The 18,259-nt window shown below is 44.6% G+C and overlaps 1 protein-coding gene across 3 annotated transcripts in view; it reads left to right on the plus strand.

The window, feature by feature from the left end:
* OSBP2 (oxysterol binding protein 2) overlaps positions 1-18,259 on the plus strand; it is a 217,920-nt gene that overhangs the window by 70,344 nt on the left and 129,317 nt on the right. The gene's annotated exons all lie outside the window — the stretch shown is intronic.

The following is an 18,259-nucleotide window of genomic DNA, read 5'->3' on the forward strand; positions in this document are numbered from 1 at the left end:
ACCCTGTGCATACTTCATCTCATGCGTGTACAAGTATAAGTGTGCATTCTAGGAAGTAGAATTGCTGGGTCAGTCAGAGTGTGCATTTACAATTCTGAGAGATACTGTCATGGGGGTCCTCTTGACAAGACGCCCACAGAAGAGTGTGAGAATGCCTGCCTTCCCACCACCTTGCCCATCTGGAGCCATAGCAGGCATTTCTGATGGGGAAAAAAACAGGTCCACAAAGACAGAGAAGGGAGATCAGGGAACCGTGATCCTTCTGAAGTTATAAGCAAAATAGTGTATGTTTCCACAAACCTGCACGTTTCTCTGGGGAGGCAGGGCTACAGAGAAGGGCAAGGCCTAGCCCTTGCTCTCCGGGATTATCTCACAGGCCATGAGTCCTGTGCAAGGAGCTCTAGCATGAGGCAGGATGAAAGAAGCCAGTGCCGATGGTTGCCATGCCCCATGCCCAGCCTCCCCGTGATGAGGCCTCTCCCTCCAGCATTAACTTCTCAATGCACATCAAAGGGCCTTCTTAGTCTCACCCATTTGGAGCATGGATCTCCCCTCCAGGGCCTGGTGTCCATGATGCTTGGCTTGGCAAGTGGCTCCCAGGGTACCACTTGATTTCCCAGTGAAGGAGAATATTGGGCCTCCCAGGCCATGGTCTCAGTTTGGATGCTCTGGGGACAGGCACTGTGGTCAACAATGCACAACGTGGCTAGGCTCAGGACAACCACATTGACCAGGTAGGGAGAGGGGGGACACTGTTGTTCATGGAAGAACTTATTTCCTCTTTCCAGCATCTCCTTTCTAAGTTAAAAAAAATTTGCTTGGTTTTCTAGGAACTTTCTGAAAATAACATAGCAGGTGGTGTATATCGGATGAGTCATGCTGGAGCAATTTTCCTGGGACAGACAGCTGGGAGGGCTTTCTTCTGCAGCTGGGGAGGAAGTATGTGCTACCTCAGCTGGGCAGTGCTAGAAAATCCTAGCCTGGGTTTCCTCCAGGAGAGGTGGGGTCCCTGCAGGAGCCCCAACACCCCTGCAGGCTCACCTTCCTTCATCACGTACACCTCAGGCTTGGTCAGGGACTGGAGATACAATGAGGTAGAATGTGCTATGTGCCAGAGAGAAATGGCAGCATTCCTCTCCTTTTGGTGTTTTGAAGTTTAAACGAACTCATGCATATGGAGGAGAAGCCTTCAAACATACTGTGTTGAGAGAAAACTTGGGACCACATGATTATTTCTTACAGTGGACTTTTCTCTGCAAGGCAGTGTCCTCCTCTCACAGTTCCCTGGTTGATGTCAGAGAGCTGTGGCTTTTAGTTTTTCGCCTGTGTTGGAGTCAGCTTTGGGTAGCCCTGAGTTAGAGGAGAGTGCCTGGGGTGGTTCCCTTTGGCCTGACTAGATGGCAGCTGCCTGGGTCAAGAGCACAAAAAGCATTCCAGGCAGACATCTGCAGGTCTTCCCGGGCCCTGTCTGCCCCTTCCTGGGCTGCAGACTGTGTCTCATCCAATAGGAAGTCTATTTCCTACCTCCAGGTACCTCTTGGAGCCATCTGCTGTTACTCTCCCTTGTTTCTGGCACCCCCTAGTGCAGGTACCATCCCCTCTTACCTGGATGCCCACAACAGCTTCTTCACTGTCTTCCTGCCTCCAGTCAGTTCTCTAAACAGCAGCCAGAGAGACAGATGAAAATGTCACTGTACTACATAAAAGTTTTGAGAACTGTAAACCAACTAGATCTAATAGACATGTAGACGTATATAGAATATTCCACCCAACATCAGCAGAAGACACATTCTTCTCGAGTGCACATGGGTCATTTTCCAGGATAGAGCGCACGCACACACACACACACACACACACACACACACACACATACACAAAATCTCAGTAAATTTTGAAAGATTGAAATTATACAAAGTATCTTCTCTGACCACAATGTAATGAAACTAGAAGTCAATAATTGAGGAAAGCCGGAAAAATTCACAAAAATGTGGAAATTAAATAATATACTCTTAAACAACTAAGGGGTCAAAGAAGAAATCACAAGGGAAATTAAAATACTTTGAAATGAATGAAAATAAGAATGTAACATATTAAGACTTATGGGATGCAGCTAAAGCAGTGCTCTAAAGGAAGTTTTTAGCTGTAAATATGCACATTGAAAAAGAAGATTAATTTCAAATCAATAACCTAACTTTATACCGTAAAGAACTAGAAAAAGAAGAACAAACTAAACTCAAAACTAGCAGAAGGAAGGAAATATTAAAGACTAGAGAGGAGTAAATGGAGAAGATTCGAATCACTAAAATCAGAAAGTGAAGACATTTCTACCTATCTTTGCAGAAATAAAAAGGATTGTTAAGAGGACACTACAACTGCATGCCAACAAATTAGACAACCCAGATAAAACAGACAGATTTCTAGAAATGCACAAATTACCAAGACTAAGAAGAAACAGAAAATCTGAGCAGATCTATAAGTAAAAATTATAATCAGTAATCAAAAACTTCTCAAAAATAAACGCCCAGGACCGTTTAGCACCACCACTGAATACTACCATACATTTAAAGAAGAATTGACACCAATTCTTCTCAAACTCTTTCAAAGTATAAAATAGGAGGGAACACTTCCTAACTCATTCTCTGAGACCAGCGTTACCCTGATAGTAAAGGCAAATGAAGACATTACAAGAAAACTACAGACCAATATCCTTATGAACATAGATGCAAAAATCTTCAGCAAAATAATAGAAAACTGAATCCTGAAGCACATTAACAGGGTTATACACCTTAGCCAAGTGGGATTTATCCCAGGAATGCAGGGATGTTTCAATATATGAAACTCAATCAATATAATACACCACATTAATAGAATGAAGGAAAAAATCCACATGATCATCTCAATTGATACAGAAAAAGCATTGGATAAAACCCTTTCATGAAAAAAAATACCCACACGTAAAGGGCACTAATGAAAAACCCATAGCTAGCATACTCAACAGTGAAAGTCTGAAAGCTTCCACCTGTAACTAAGATCAGGAACAAGACAAGAATGCCCACTTTAACCGCTACTATTCAAAATTCTAGCCATAGCAAGTAGACAAGAAAAAGAAATAAAAGGCATCCAAAGTAGAAAGGAAGAAGTAAAACTATCTCTATTTGCAAATGACAGGATCCTATTTATGGAGAACCCTAAAGTATCTACAAAACACTATTAGAGCTAATAAACAAATTCAGCAAAGTTGCAGGATACGAGATTGGCATGTGAAAATCAATTGCGTATATGCCTTATCAATGAGCAATCTGAAAATAAAATTTAAAAAAACAATTCCAGTACAATAGCATCCAAAAGAATAAAATACTTAGGAATAAATTTAACTAAGGAGATGCAACACTCAGACACTGAAAACTACAAAACACTGCTGAAAGAAATTGAAGATGACCAAAATGGAAAGACACCTCATGTTCATGGATTGGAAGACAATATGGTTAAAACAGCAATACCAACCAACATTATCTATAGATACAGTGTGATCCCTATTGAAATTCCAACATCCTTTTTTTTTTTTTTTTTGTAGAAATGGAAAAGCTGATCCTAAAATCCCGTATGGAATTAATTGCAAAGGACCCTGGATAGCCAAAACAATTTTGAAAGAGATGAACAAAGAGATGAGTTATACATTCTGATTTCAAACTCACTACAAAGCTACATTAATCAAAACAGAATGGTACTGGAAAAAGGATAGACATATAGATTAATGGAATGGAATTGGGGGCCTAGAAATAAACCTGTAAGTTGATGCTCAATTCAATTTTTACAAGAGTGCATGATCATTCAAGGGGGGAAAGAACAGTCTTTCAATAAATGACGTTTGTACAATTGGGTTACTGCATGCAAAAGAATGAAAGTGGATCCTTATCTCACACTATATACAAAAATGGACTCAAAATGGATCAAAGGCCTAAATATAAGAATTATAACCACAAAACTCTTAGAAGAAAATAGGGTAAATCTTTATGACCTTGGATTTGGCAATGTTTTGTTAGAAATGACACCAAAAGCTTTAGCAACAAAATAAACAACAGGTGTGCCAGTTTGGATATATTATGTCCCCCAGAAAAGCCATATTATTTAATGCAATCTTGTGGAGGCAGACTGATTAGTCTGTTGATGAGGGTGGAACCTCTGATTAAATTATTTCCCTGGAAGTGTGGACCCTGCCCATTCAGGATGGGTCTTGATTAGTTCATGGCATATTTAAGAGAGAACCTAAGAGCCAACATAGACCCAGATGCTTGCTGATACTTGGAGATACAGATAGACGGACATTTGGAGATGCTAAGAGATAAAGCCCGGAGAAGCGAAGAAAGGACCCCTGGATGCTTAGAGAGAAGTGCTCTGGGAGAAACAAGCAAGGACGCACAGGAGCTGAGAAAGAAGAGCGAAGACAGAAGCCCAGAGATGTTTTGGAGAAAGCCATTTTGAAATACAACCCAGTAGCAAAGGACCAGCAGACGCCAGCCATGTGCCTTCCCAGCTGACAGAGGTGTTCCAAATGCCATCGGCCATTCTTCAGTGAATGTATCCTCTTGTTGATGCCTTAGTATGGACACTTTTATGCCTTTAGAACTGTAAATTTGTAACCTTATATATCCCCTTTATGAAAGCCAATCCATTTCTGGTATTTTGCATAATGTCAGCTCTAGCAAACTGGAACAAGAGGTAAGTTGGACTTCATCAAAACCAAAAGCTTTTATGCATCAATGGGCACTATCAAGAAAGACAACCCACATAATGGGAGAAAATATTTACAAATTATATATCTAATAAAGATCTAGTATCCAGAATACATAAAGAACTCTTACAACACAATAAAAAGTATCCCAATTAAAAGATAGACAAAAGATTTGAATTCACATTTTTCCAAGGAAGATATACAAATGGCCAATAAGCACATGAAAAAGTGATCAGCGTCATTAGCCATCAAGGTAATGCAAATCAAAACGGCAGTGAGATACCACCCACTAGGAGGGCTATAATAATTTTTTTTATTTTAAATTTTTTTATTTATTGAGATTTTTCACATACCATATAACTATCCAAGTATCCAAAGTGTACAATCAGTTGCCCCCGGTACCATCATACGGCCATGCATCCATCATCACAATTAATTTTTTTTCAATTTTTAGAACATTTTCATTACTCCAGAAAAGAAATACAGACAAAAAGAAGGAAACTCAAATCCTCCCATACCCCTAACTACCCCCCATCCATTGTTGACTCATAGTATTGGTAGAGTACATTTGTTACTGTTGATGAGAAAACGTTAAAATACTATTAACTGTAATTAGTTTGCAATACGTGAATTTTTCCCTATATGCCTCTCTGTTATTTTTTTAAAGTTTCAGAATAATATTTAATTTTCAGATATTTATTGTCTTCTTATTTGATATCACAAAATAGTGACCGTGTTATAAATTTTACAGATGAGGATATTGTTGCACTATTTTCACCATACATAGGTTGCAGAATAAATCTGAATACAGATCGATACTTCCCCTTCTTCCTCCTTTGTATATTTACAAACATGCCTCTATATAACCCTTGCTATTCAAATTATTTTTATCTGAACCAAGGAACTAAATGCATTGAGATAATTTTGTTTTATTTATAGGAATTCTCACTGTAAACTATACAAGCTTGGGGATCAGAGAATAGATAGATTTTTTTTTTTTTTTTTGCCAAACCCTCTATCTGAACTCAGAAGCTAAAATGGTTCAGCACTTTCCATTAACTATGCAATAAGTAGCAAATCTTGGGTCCACAATTAATGTTCTTTTGTTTCAGTGTATGAAATAGAAGTTAATAATTGCCACTTAAATTAGTGGTTCAATGACTACAATAACAGATGTTTCTCCATATATAAATAGACATTTTCACCAACACTGCTCCCTATATGCCTTTGCTCTATATGTACCATGCCTATCTCCAGACAATGGCATCTCATCTACACCAACCAATAAAACATAATTGAGAATACACATTTTTCAATGCTCTCAGAAAGTATGAGAGTATTCCTTTGGATTTTCAAAAGAAGTCTATATTTTCAGACTTAGATTTAATAGTTTTTAATTATTCTTAGTCTAATTCCTGTTTTATCAGTTAGGAAACTAAGTCATCTTACAAGTTAAGTGAGATGACCATATTTACAATCAGCAAGTCAGAAAAATGAGACAAGTATCTTCATCTTCTGACTTCCAGTGTTTCAGAAAGAATGCCATACGATAAACCTGAGTTATCCATTTGAAATAGAGTGAAAGAAATGGTAGCATGGAATAGGATGTGATACCAAGTATGTTTTCTCCTTCATAATGTCACCATTCTGCAATGTCTGTTTATTCCTCTCTGAAATACGGAATTAAAAATAATTTAATATAGGGTTGTGTCGTATGATGACTATGATGATAATAAAGCCAAACTTATATTCAATGGTCACTATATGGCTTTAAAAATGCATCTTCATCTAATATTATGGAACCTTTCTCTATAGCTCGCTCTCCTTTCTTTGTTTCTCTGTCAGTAGGGCTCCCTTTAGTATCTCAAGTAGGGCAGGTCTTTTATTAGCAAAATCTCTCAGCATTTGTTTGTCTGTGAAAAATTTAAGCTCTCCCTCAAATTTGAAGAACTTTGCTGGATAAAGAATTCTTGGTTGGCAATTTTTCTCTGTCAGAATTTTAAATATGTCGTGCCACTGCCTTCTTGCCTCCATGGTGGCTGCTGAGTAGTCACTACTTAGTCTTACGTTTTTTCTTTTGTATGTGGTGAATTGCTTTTCTCTTGTTGCTTTCAGAACTTGCTCCTTCTCTTCAGTATTTGACAGACTGATCAGAATATGTCTCAGAGTGGGTTTTTTGGATTTATTCTATTTGGAGTTCACTGGACATTTATGCTTTGCTATTTATGTTGTGTAAAAGGTTTGGGAAATTTTCCCCAACAATTTCTTTGAACACTCTTTCTAGACCTTTACCTTTCTCTTCCCCCTCTGGGCATGAATGAGTCTTATATTTGGACATTTTATCTGTCATATCCCTGAGGTCCATTTCAATTTTTTTGATTTTTTCCCCATTCTTTCTTTTGTTCTTTTGTTCCTTCATTTTCATAGTCCAGGTCGCTGATTCATTGTTCAGTTTCCTCTAGTCTTGTACTATAAGTATCCAGAATCTTTTTAATTTGATCGACAGTTTCTTTTATTTCCATAAGATCATCTATTTTTTTATTTACTCTTGCAATTTCTTCTTTATGTCCTTCTAGGCTCCTCTTCATGTCTTTTATATCCTGTGCCATGCTCTTCTTCATGTCCTTTATATCCTGTGCCATGCTCTCATTGTTTGTCTTTAGTTCTTTGATTAATTTCTCCAAGTACTGCATCTCCTCTGATCTTTTGATTTGGGTGTTTGGGTTTGGGTTATCCATAGTGTCTGGTTTTTTCATATGCCTTAAAATTTTCTGTTGTTTTTGGCCTCTTGGCATTTGCTTAACTTGATGGGGTTCTTTTAGGATATGTATGCTAATTCAAAGACTTCTCTCTAATTTATCAGATCTACAGCTTGGCAGCGTACACTTTCTCTAACTAACCAGCAGGTGGTGTCTGTGAGCCACCTGTTCCCCTCAAGCCAGTTCTCCCCAACTTTGTCTTTGTGGTGTGTGTGGGTCTGATTCTTATGGGGTCCAGTTGGTGCACCAGTTTTGCGTGTGTAGTTGGTGCTGTCTGCCCTGAACGTGGGGTGTGTGTCTGAGTGGTTAGGGAGTGAGGGTGGCTTTAACAATCAAACCTTCCATGTGTTCCTGGAGATTTTAGGCTGTTCCAAGAGTCTAAACCTTCAGTTCGGTCTCGCCACAGATTGTCTAGGCTGCTGACCCACAAGTCCTTAGTATTGGCGTGTGGTCCCTGGGATTGCCAAGTGGGTCCCTCTTCCAAGCCGAGCCCTTCTAGGGCCTCTGCTGAGGGAAAGCTGCGCTACATTACAAGTGCGCGCTGACTCTCAAGGAAGTTCTGGGCCGCCGGGCCATGTAGGGGCATTCCCAGCCTGCTGAAAGGATGGCTGTATGGGGCATGTTAATTTCCCCCTTTTTGCACAGCTCCGCCTTCCTAGCTCCAGGACTGGGTTTTTTGGCACAGCTCTGGGTTGTGGCGCTGGTGCCGGGAAGGAGCATTCTCAGCCCTCCAGGAAGATGGCTGCAAGGGGCGTGGTTATTTTCCCCTTTTGGCTAACCTCTGCCTTTCTAGCTCCGAGAGAATTAGCAGTGGGTGAACGAAAGACTATTGTCCATGCCAGATACTGAGGCATATTCACTGGTTATGGAGACACCGTTCCTGCTGCACTTCCCTGTGCAGTTCTTGCTGCGTATAGATAGCTGCTTTTGGGTTTTTAAAAAGAACTAGTCGGACTCCAAACGCCAACCCACGGTTTCCCCACACTGCAGCATGGCTGCCGGATATTCAGCTGGCTCACTCACTCATTTCAGAACACAGACTCCCGGTTTCACCAAGTGCACGGCCCCTGTGGATTTAGCAAACCTTGTCCAGCTAGTGCATTGCTGAAACTGTGTTCTGGGTGACTTTCTGGCTTTTGTCTAGTATTTTTCACGGAGGTGTTCTTTTTCCCTGTCTCTCCTAACCACCGTCTTCCAGAAGTCCGGATCCACAGTTTTTACTTACAGATTTTATGCTGTCATCTTGGGTATTCCTCCCAATTCAAGTTGGTGTATGATGAGTGTACGGTCACGTTTGTCCCCTTGCAGTTATTCTGGATTATTTACTAGTTGTTTCTGGTTTTTTTTAGTTGTTCCAGGGGGACTACTTGGCTTCCACTCCTCTCTGTGCCACCATCTTAGATCCTCCTCCCTATAATAATTTTTTTTTAAAACACAGTAAGTAACAAATGTTAGTGAAGATACAAAGAATTTGGAACCTTTGTACATTGCTGTTGGGAATGTAAAATGATGCAGTTACCGTTTGGTGCAGTTGGCAGTTTCTCAGTTGGTGAGTTTGGCAGTTTCTCAATAAGTTAAACACAGAGTCACCATATGACCCAGCAATTTCACGCCTGGATATATACATCAAAGAATTGCAAACAGATGTTCAAACAAAAACTTGTACAGGAATGTTCACAGCAGCACTATTTACAATAACCAAAAGATGGAAACAACCCAAATGTCCATCAACAGATGAATGGATAAACAAAATGTGGTCTCTCCAGACACTGGAATATTATTCAGCCATGAAAAGAAATGAAGTACTTAATACATGCGACAATGTGGATGAATCTCAACACATTATGTCAAGTGAAAGAAGCCAGACAGAGAAGTTCACATGTTGTGTGAATCCATGTGTTTTAAATATCTAGAGTAGGCAAATCCATAGAGACAAAAAGTAGTGCTTGCCAGGCCCCGTGGGAAGGGATTATGGGGTGTGACTGCGTATTGAGTGCGCAGTTTCCCTTTGGAGTGATGAAAACGTTTTGGAAGTAGATGATGGTGTTGATTGCACAGTATTGTAAATATATTAAATTTCGCTGACTTCTACTTTAAAACTGTTAAATTGATCAGTTTTTTGTTATGTGTATTTTACACACGCATGCTTGGCTCTAAGGCCCCGTGTGATCTGTCCCCTGCCGACAACCCCATCTCCACTCCACTCACCCGCTCTGCTCGGCTCTCCTTTGGGGCCTTCGTACCTGCTGGTCTCTCTGCCTCTGCCCTTGACCTGCTGGCCTCCCTATCTTTGCGGTGTCAGCCCAGTGTCACTTCAGAAGGCCCTAAGCTGCAGCCTGCCTACCCCACCCTACCAGGTGTTCTCCATCATAGCATCCTTGTTATTTTCTCTGCTGCAATCTCCGTCTCCTGAGTAACACCTGAGTTCTTCAAGGGTAGCGACCCTGTATGTCTCATTTCCAAGGTGAGCCCGCGGTCTGCCGTGCTCAGCGAGGGTCTGTTGTAGGACCAGGGTGCAGAGCAGCCTCGACACCCTCAGCAGAACCAGAACCATCCCTGGAGGGGAGGCCTGGCATGCTGTGGTTTCTCTGAACCTGTCACCACTGGAACAGGGAAAGGAACTCAGGAAATCGAGTCTGCAGGCCAAGCAGAGCTTTCTTGCATTGAATGTGTGAAGGGCCAGGTCATGCCAACGAGGGTGCAGACTTGTTTCCTGGGATGCCAGCAGACACCAGCAGAAACAGCCGTGAATGTAAGGAGGCCGATTTCTGCTTAGTGGGGAAGCAAAGCAGAGTGGACCACGAGGAGGGGAGGGGATGGTACTGGGGGCTGCCAGCAGAGGACTGCTGGGGGGACGGGGAGGTTGGAAGGGGGTCCTGAGGACCCTCCCAGGGCTCAGGCACTGTCCTCCTGGGCTCACTGTGCATTTCTATAACTGTTCGTTTTCCAAATATGGTGGGCTGCTCTGTGGGGCCGCGAGCAGGGTGCTAGGCCAGAGGTGAGGAGTCCTGCTCTACCCAGCTGTGAGCTGACCCCAGGCACATTGCCGCATCTCTCCAGCCTCGGCCTCCTCATCTGTAAAGTGAACGGGCTGGCTGAGCTGTTCCTACGCTCCAGCAGCTCTGGGGCCTCCGTCAAAGCAGTGAATGTTTTGGGTTCCAGTTTTCTCCTGCAAAAGGCGTTAGCAGCTTTTCTGCTTTGTTGCTGCATGGATTTCATGACCTATATGGAAAGTGAACAGCACTGGGTTGGGTGACAATTTCATCCATCCCACCTCCGCTGTCACTGGGGAGTGTGCCCCAGCGATACCCACTCGTGAATCATGCTGCCTGTAGCTGGTGCCGGTGATGCCACGTAATCACCCTGAGAGGGCAGGGGCCAGCGTGTTTCAAAGGCAAAGGAAAAAATATTTTCTCTGTCATAAGATAACAACCTATCCCCAAAGTCACACGTTTCCCTGAAATGTGCATAGTGGCCCCAGAGAGCCAGGTCTAGGGGGAGACAGTGTCCCACCCACCTCCCCCCAAGGCCGGGCCAGGAGACAGAGGGACGGTCCAGGCCATCCTGGGATGTGCCTGAGCACAAAAAAAAGAAATGGACTTTAGCCAGAAATTGGCTGGAGTTTTCCAAGTGCACAAATAGATGCTCCAACTCCCCGGATGTTATTTTCACGTAAGCCTTCCTCTTTGTAGGGCTCCCTCTTTATTATCAACACTAGAAGGCGTCTTTTCTGTGAAAGAAAGCAAGAGAGTAATACAGGGTCGCTCGAAGGCAAAATGTCCCTTATGCACTGAAGGGCATGCACGTGTTACTCATGGGACCTTGACCTTTTGTGCTCAAGGGCTAAGCCGGGTGCAGGGAGTTCGGAGATGGACGTGCTCAGGACTGGGCGGGGTCTGGGGGTAGGAGGAGACCTCCTCACGGGTAGCCACTGGGTGCCACCGATCCGTGCAGAGGGAGAGTAAGAGGCCAAGGACACAGGGACAGCTGACCTCGCTCAGCCCTGGCCACCTCCTCCCTGCACTACCATCTCCAGGACCCTGCTGGCTCCAGCTCAGTAATCTTAAAGTCAGATGCCTCTCCAGGCCTGTCTAGACCCCCCTGACTCCTCTGCAGCCACCGCCTTTCTTCACATCCTCCCACGCTTGACCAGGCCCTGTGGTCTGTCTCGCAGCTCCTCTCGCCTGGTTGTCAGCACTCCCATCACACCCACCTGTCCCCCACCTGTCCATGAGGCAGCCTTGGGACCCTCAGCCCTGGGTTTGAACCCTGGCTCCGTCACTTTCTAGCTGGGTCCCCCAAAGCCTGGCCTTGCTCTGCCCACAGAGGGCGGCAGGAATCCACCCAGACCTCAAAGGCTGCTTCGCATCAAGGGGCAAGTGGGTCTGTAGTCTCTCCTCAGTGAGGCCTGGGCTGGGGCCTGAACCCTCTTTTTGCTCTGACTGTCTCCCCTGTCAGCTTTCTACCCTACCCATTCCCCAGGGCCAGGAATTCCAAATTGGCCCTCAGGCCAAGGTTCTGCCCCTGCCAGAGGCCTGGCTTGGACCCCTGCGTGGAGACCTGCCTGATGGCACACTCTGACCCCACACTCTGACCCTTGACCTCTTCCAACCCCAAGCCACATGACCCCACTTCTCTCCTGCCTGTGCCCTCCAGCTGGGCCTGGACTTCATAGCTGCTGTGCCTGGTCCAGTTGGCTTCCCTGGGCTGACCCTGGCTTGTGAAGGTGCCTCGAGGCAGGACCAGCTCCTGGCAGGACTGGGGCCTGCCCCGCTGGAAGGGCCTGGAGCTGCCCTTCCTGTCTGCAGGTGGCCCCTGCATGTGTCTGTCCTCCCTGTAGACCTCAGAATGGGGTCTTCTGCATGTGCCTGACTCCTCAACCTGGAGCCGCTCTGCAGGGCCCTGGCTGCTACCTCTGACCCTTCTGCTGCTGTCCTGAGGCCAGGGGTGACCCCCCAGCTCCCTGGCTGCCAGTTCTGGGTCGGCTTTGGCCAGCTCCTCCTAGGGCTGTACCCTGCCCTGGCTACCTTGAGCATTTGCTAACCATGTCTTCCTGTCCCCATCGCTGACCGTCCCTACATCTGTCTTCAGGCCTCATAGAGATACCCTTCCACCCTGTCCCTTGCCCCCTGTATTACCAGTGTCCAACGAGCAGCTCCTGTCTTGCCAGTCTATATCCTGCGCTGCCTGGCCTCTTGACCTTCCAGCACATCCACCTGCCAAACCTCCAGCCTGCATCAGGCCACATATACCCTCCTGTGAGCCTATACACAGCTGCCGTGGCCAAGACCACGAAATACTCATGCTTCCCAGCCCACCCAGCACCCGGCACAGCCCAGGGAGTCTGGGAGCAGGGGGTACCCGGAACTGTGGGTGGGGACCCTTGTCACCATAGAGACCGGGGCTCAAAGATGGAGAGTGAGGCCAATAAGCCTTTTTTATTCTTGGATTCTCAGACCCTTCTTTATGTGTTTTTAGAAAAAACACGTGCAAGGGAGGGCATGGAGACTTCAGATATTCTGATGAGGCAGCCGAACGATTTGCTGTTTAAATAGCTTCTGAAAAGCAGTCCTGCGTCTTTATCTGGTGTCCACGCTGCTCTCTAGTGGCTGGTTCAAGAACCTTCTGAAGTGTACTGGACTGGGCAGGGCCGCCTTACACACGCATTTGCTCACTCACCTGTCTGTTTTAAGGTCCCTGTGAGGTCATCAGAATGTGACACTTCTAGGAAAAAGAGCCCAATCAGGAGAAAGAACTTTGTCCCTCCTGAGAGGTGCAGACTCAGGCACAGGGAGAGCACAGATGTGCCCACTTCTGGCATTCCTTCTCCCCACCCCCCGTGGCTCATTCTTCCAAATCCTGGGAGCTTGGTGCCCTTGCTCAGGAAGCCCCCCAACCATCTGCACAGCCCTCAGCTTCACCAGGGCTCTTGGCCACAGTTTGTCCTCACACCCCAGGCCTTGTCCTCAGCTAGCATGGCCCTGCATCTTCAGCCGTTCCTGGAGGACCTGTCCCCAGGCAGCCTGACTTCACTCAGCCCTGGCCGCCACCTCCTGCACCACCACCTCCGGAACCCTGCTGGCTCCAGCTCAGTAATCTTAAAGTCAGATGCCTCTCCAGGACTTTCTAGACTCCTGACTCCTCTGTAGCTGCCTTCTTTCTTGTCATCCTCCCACACTTGGCCTGGCCCTGTGGTCTGTCCCACAGCTCCTCTCACTCCCATCACACCCACCTGTCATCCTCCTGACCATGAGGGAGCCTTGGGACCCACAGCCCTGGGCTTGAACCCTGGCTCCGGCACTTTCTTGCTGGGTCCCTTTGGCAAAGCTGCTTGAGCACTCCCTGCCTGTTTTCTCACCTGTAAAGCCTGTCTAACAATAAAGACCTCTGTGGGCTGTCACAATAAGTTAAATCATGCTACAGACTTCTCAGCACAGGGACTCGGTCAAGGGCAGTGAGGTCGTTGCTGTTTTGGTCCTTACCCTTTAATTCTGCACATTCTGCCTTCAGGCAGGGCTGGCAGGGCCCCCTCGCCGAGCCTGGGCGTACATGCGATTTAGACAAATACCAGGGGTAAGACCTCCCCGCCAAACAGACCAGAGCCACCTCAGTCCTATGGGTTCCAGCTTCTCCTGGGCTTTTGTCAGTGGCTGTTGCCTCTCGTGGGTGCCCACCAGCTTCCTCTTCCATCTCCCAGTGGCTCGTGAAGTCTCTGCCACTCTCCTCAGACCTTTACCACTGCCTCCTGCCACTTCAGCAAGGGACCTTGCCTCCTCATTTATAAAGCAAAAGGAAGTCTGCAGCCTGGACCACCTCACCCTGCAGCCATCGGACTTACCAACCACCCTGGATATACCCCATGTGACTCTAGTAGGACGTTCCTCCTCTGGGAAGAGGGCCAGGCCCTCTATTCCAGGGATCTGGTTCCATTCCTGGTCTCCTCTCTCTCTCCTGTGGCCTCAGCCTCTCTACTGGTTTCTCCCTGCTGCATGTTACCCACCCATCCCCGCTGCCTTGATACTGACCTTCCCAAGATGAAGGTCTCAAACAGCCCAATTTAAAAAATGGGCCAAGGACTTGAATAGACATTTGTCCAAAGAAGATATATAAATGGCCAATGAACACATGAAAAGATGCTCAACATCATTAGCCATTAGGGAAATGCAAATTAAAATCACTGTGAGATGCTACTTCACACCCACTAGGATAGCTATTATTTAAAAATGCAACAGAAAAGTCTTGGAGAGGACGTGGAGAAACTGCAACTCTAGCACATTGTTGGTGGGAGTGTAAAATGGTGCAACCACTGTGAAAAACTCTTTAGCAGTTCCTCTATAAGTTACATATAGAACTAGCATATAACCTGACAATTCCTCTCCTAGACATATAGCCAAAAGAAGTGAAAACAGGTACCCATACACCAATGTTCATAGCAGCATTATTCACAAATGCCGTAGGATGGAAACAACCCAGACTTTTATCAGCGAATGTATAAACAAAATGTGGCACATACACACACTGGAATATTATTTGGCCATAAGAGGGATTGAAGTTCTGAGATATGCTGCAACATGGATAAACTTTGAAAACACTGACTCAGTGAAATAAGCAAGGCGCATAAAGACAAATATTCTATGATGTTACTTATATGAAATATCTAGAAACAGCACGTTCACAGAGACAGAAAGTAGATAAGAGGTTGCCAGGGGTTAGGAGGGGAGAAGGGGGATCTTGCTTGGTAGGAATAGACTGACTGTAAATAAACATTAAAGCAAAAATGAACCAGTCTATGTAATCACCATATTAACAGTCTAAAGAAGAAAATCTGTATGATTATATCACTTGATGCAGAAAAAGCTTTTCACAAAATTCAACATCCATTTTTGGTAAAAGCTCTCAGCAAACCAGGATTTTCCTCCACCTGATATGGACATCTCCAAAAAACCAAAGTCTACAGCTAACATCATACTTAATGGCAAAAGACTGAATGCTTTCCCCATGTGCTCAGGAACATGTCCAGGTTGTCCACTCTCAGCATTTATACTCATCATCATACTGGAAGTCCTGGCCAGTATAAAAAAAAACAGAAAAAGAAACATGTAAACATGGTGGCCCATATAGAAAATCTCAAGGAATCCACAAAAATACTCCTAGAATAAGTGAGTTTAGCAGAGTCGCAGGATACAAGGTCAACACACAAAGATCAATCATATTTCTATGTCCTAGCCATGAACAATTGGAAGCCAAAAGTATTTTAAAAAAGCATTCACCCCATGAAATACATAGGTATAAATATAAACATCTACAGTGTCTATATATTGAAAACTAAAAATGCTGATGAAAGAAAGACTAAAACTAGTGGACTTAATGCAATTCCAATAAAAATCCCAGCAGGACATTTTGTCAAAATAGACAAGTTGATTCTAAGTGTCTATGGAAAGGTAAAGGAACTAGAATAGCTAAAACAATTTTTTAAAAGAGGAATAAAGGGATAATTACCCAACTTTAAAACTTATTGTAAAGAAACAATAATAAAGATAATGTGGTGCTGGTGAAGAGATGGATACATAGATTAATGGAACAGAATAGAGATTCCAGAAATGAGCCCACATAAATATGTCCAGTTGATTTTTTTGTTTTTTTGTTCACTTCATTTTATTTTTTTTTCTATCTGAAGTCTTCCTCCAGAAAATATAATCTTTGAATAAGGGTGTCACATAATAAAGGACAATGAAGGGCAGAATAATTCTACCCAAACAACCGATCTGTATCTGATCTCCCAACTAAAATAATTACCATTTTTCAGGAAATTTTAGGCACACCCAATAATTATAAAATGTATCTTACGTGGGGTCAGTAGCTGAGGAAGCTTCTGGTGTGGCAGAATTGCTGTTGAGATTAATTTTCTGGTGGGTCTGCATATGGTGGTAGTACATAGCGGTAGCTTCTCTGGCAAAGGGAATGCAAGTAAGGCTTCCCTCCGGTGTGGGTTCTCTCCTGAGTCTGCAGGTTGGTTTTGTGGCTGAAGGACTTTCCACACGTGCTGCACTTGAAGGGCTTCTCTGCTGCGTGAGTCTTCTGGTGCACGTGTAGGTCTGATATCTGGAAGAAACGTTTGTGACACTCGGCACAAACAATGGTCTCTGGTTCCTGTGTCTTCTCTGGTGGGCATCTAGCTGAGAGAGATACCTAAAGATCCTAGGACAGTCCTCATATCTGTATGATTTGGGGGCACTATGGGCTCTTTCTTGGTTTACCCCACACCTGGGTGTTCCATCATTGCTTTGGTCGGTAGGGACAGGCTCAGGGGAACTCAGTCTGGCCTGGGGAGGAACTGTGGTCCCACCTTCTTAGGGGCATCTTGATAAGAGGGTTCTCCTAGGGATTCTTCCTGGGATCTGGAGGAACCAAGCCCTGTTATTCAGTGTTCTGTACATTCTCCCAAGAAAGACTACCCTCTTCAGGCTTGTGATTATTCTCTTCCTGAATAATAACTAGGAAGGTACTTGTGCCAGTTTGGATGTATTGTGTCCCCCAAAATGCCATGTTCTTTGATGGAATCTTGTGGAGGCAGATGTATTAGTGTTCATTGAGTGTTTCCATGGAGATGTGACTCAATCAACTGTAGGCGAGGCCTTTGATTGGGTAATTTCCATGGAGGTGTCACCCCACCTATTCAGTCTCGATTGAATCACTGTAGTCCTATAAAAGAGTTCACAGACAGAAGGAGGTGCTGCAGCCAAGAGAGACACTTTGAAGAATGCACAGGAGCTGAAAGAAGAGCTGGAACACAACCTGGGATCAGCAGACGCCAGTCACGTCCCAGCTAACAGTTTTCCGGATGCCATTGGCCTTCCTTCAGTGAAGGTATACTTGTGTTGATTCCTTCATTTGGACATTTTCATTGTCTTCAGACTGTAACTTTGTAACCAAAAAACCCCCTTTATAAAAAGCAATCCATTTCTGGTATTTTGCAAAATGGCGGCATTAGCAAACCAGAAGATACTTGATTCCCTTTACTAGTAATGCTGTCATTTACTTGATTGGTTTTCACAGAAATGTTGCTGCTGTCTATATATTCACCTCCTTGTCCTGTTTAAAGGGGAATATCTTGGGAACCCTGGAAGGGTGTTCTCGTGCTCTCCTTCTCTTGGGGTTCCTGCTGGTATTTGTTCTACAAGATGAAAAACGACTTCTCTTAAGGTCATATTCTTTGAGAAGAGGGTTTCTGTCCCTGCAGGTGGATGTGGACAAGGCCAGGTGACTCCATGCATCATCAGGGAGATCTTCCATGAGTTTCTCCAGGTTTCTTCCACTTGAATCCCATTTCTCTATCAAAGTGGACTTGTTTCTGCCATGTACATTCATCACAAACTGTTCCAGGACCAACTGAGGAATAATTTCTTCCTTGCTGTGGTATTCTGGCTGCAGCCACAAGTGAAATAGCTTATGGAGTCTTTTTAGTTCCTGCCTTGCAAATGAGCCATTGTTGGTTTGATGAAAGCTGAGCTGAGGACCCTGGAACTTAGAGGTTCCCTCTCCCTCCTGGATACCAGGTCCTTGGGTGGGTTCAAATTCTAGATTGTCTGACTCAGGATCAATCCTGGGTGGGTCACACTGAAAGCAGGTTCTGAGATCTAAAGCCATGTTTAGCAAGATTTATCAGAATGATTCAACCTTGAGGATACAGGCTCTGCTGACTTGTATCACTGGGATCTGTATTAACAACTGGGAGACACTTGAAGACTGAAAGCTCTTCCTGGGTTGA

Source organism: Choloepus didactylus, chromosome 23 (assembly GCF_015220235.1).
Source record: "Choloepus didactylus isolate mChoDid1 chromosome 23, mChoDid1.pri, whole genome shotgun sequence".
Lineage (NCBI taxonomy): Eukaryota > Metazoa > Chordata > Mammalia > Pilosa > Megalonychidae > Choloepus > Choloepus didactylus.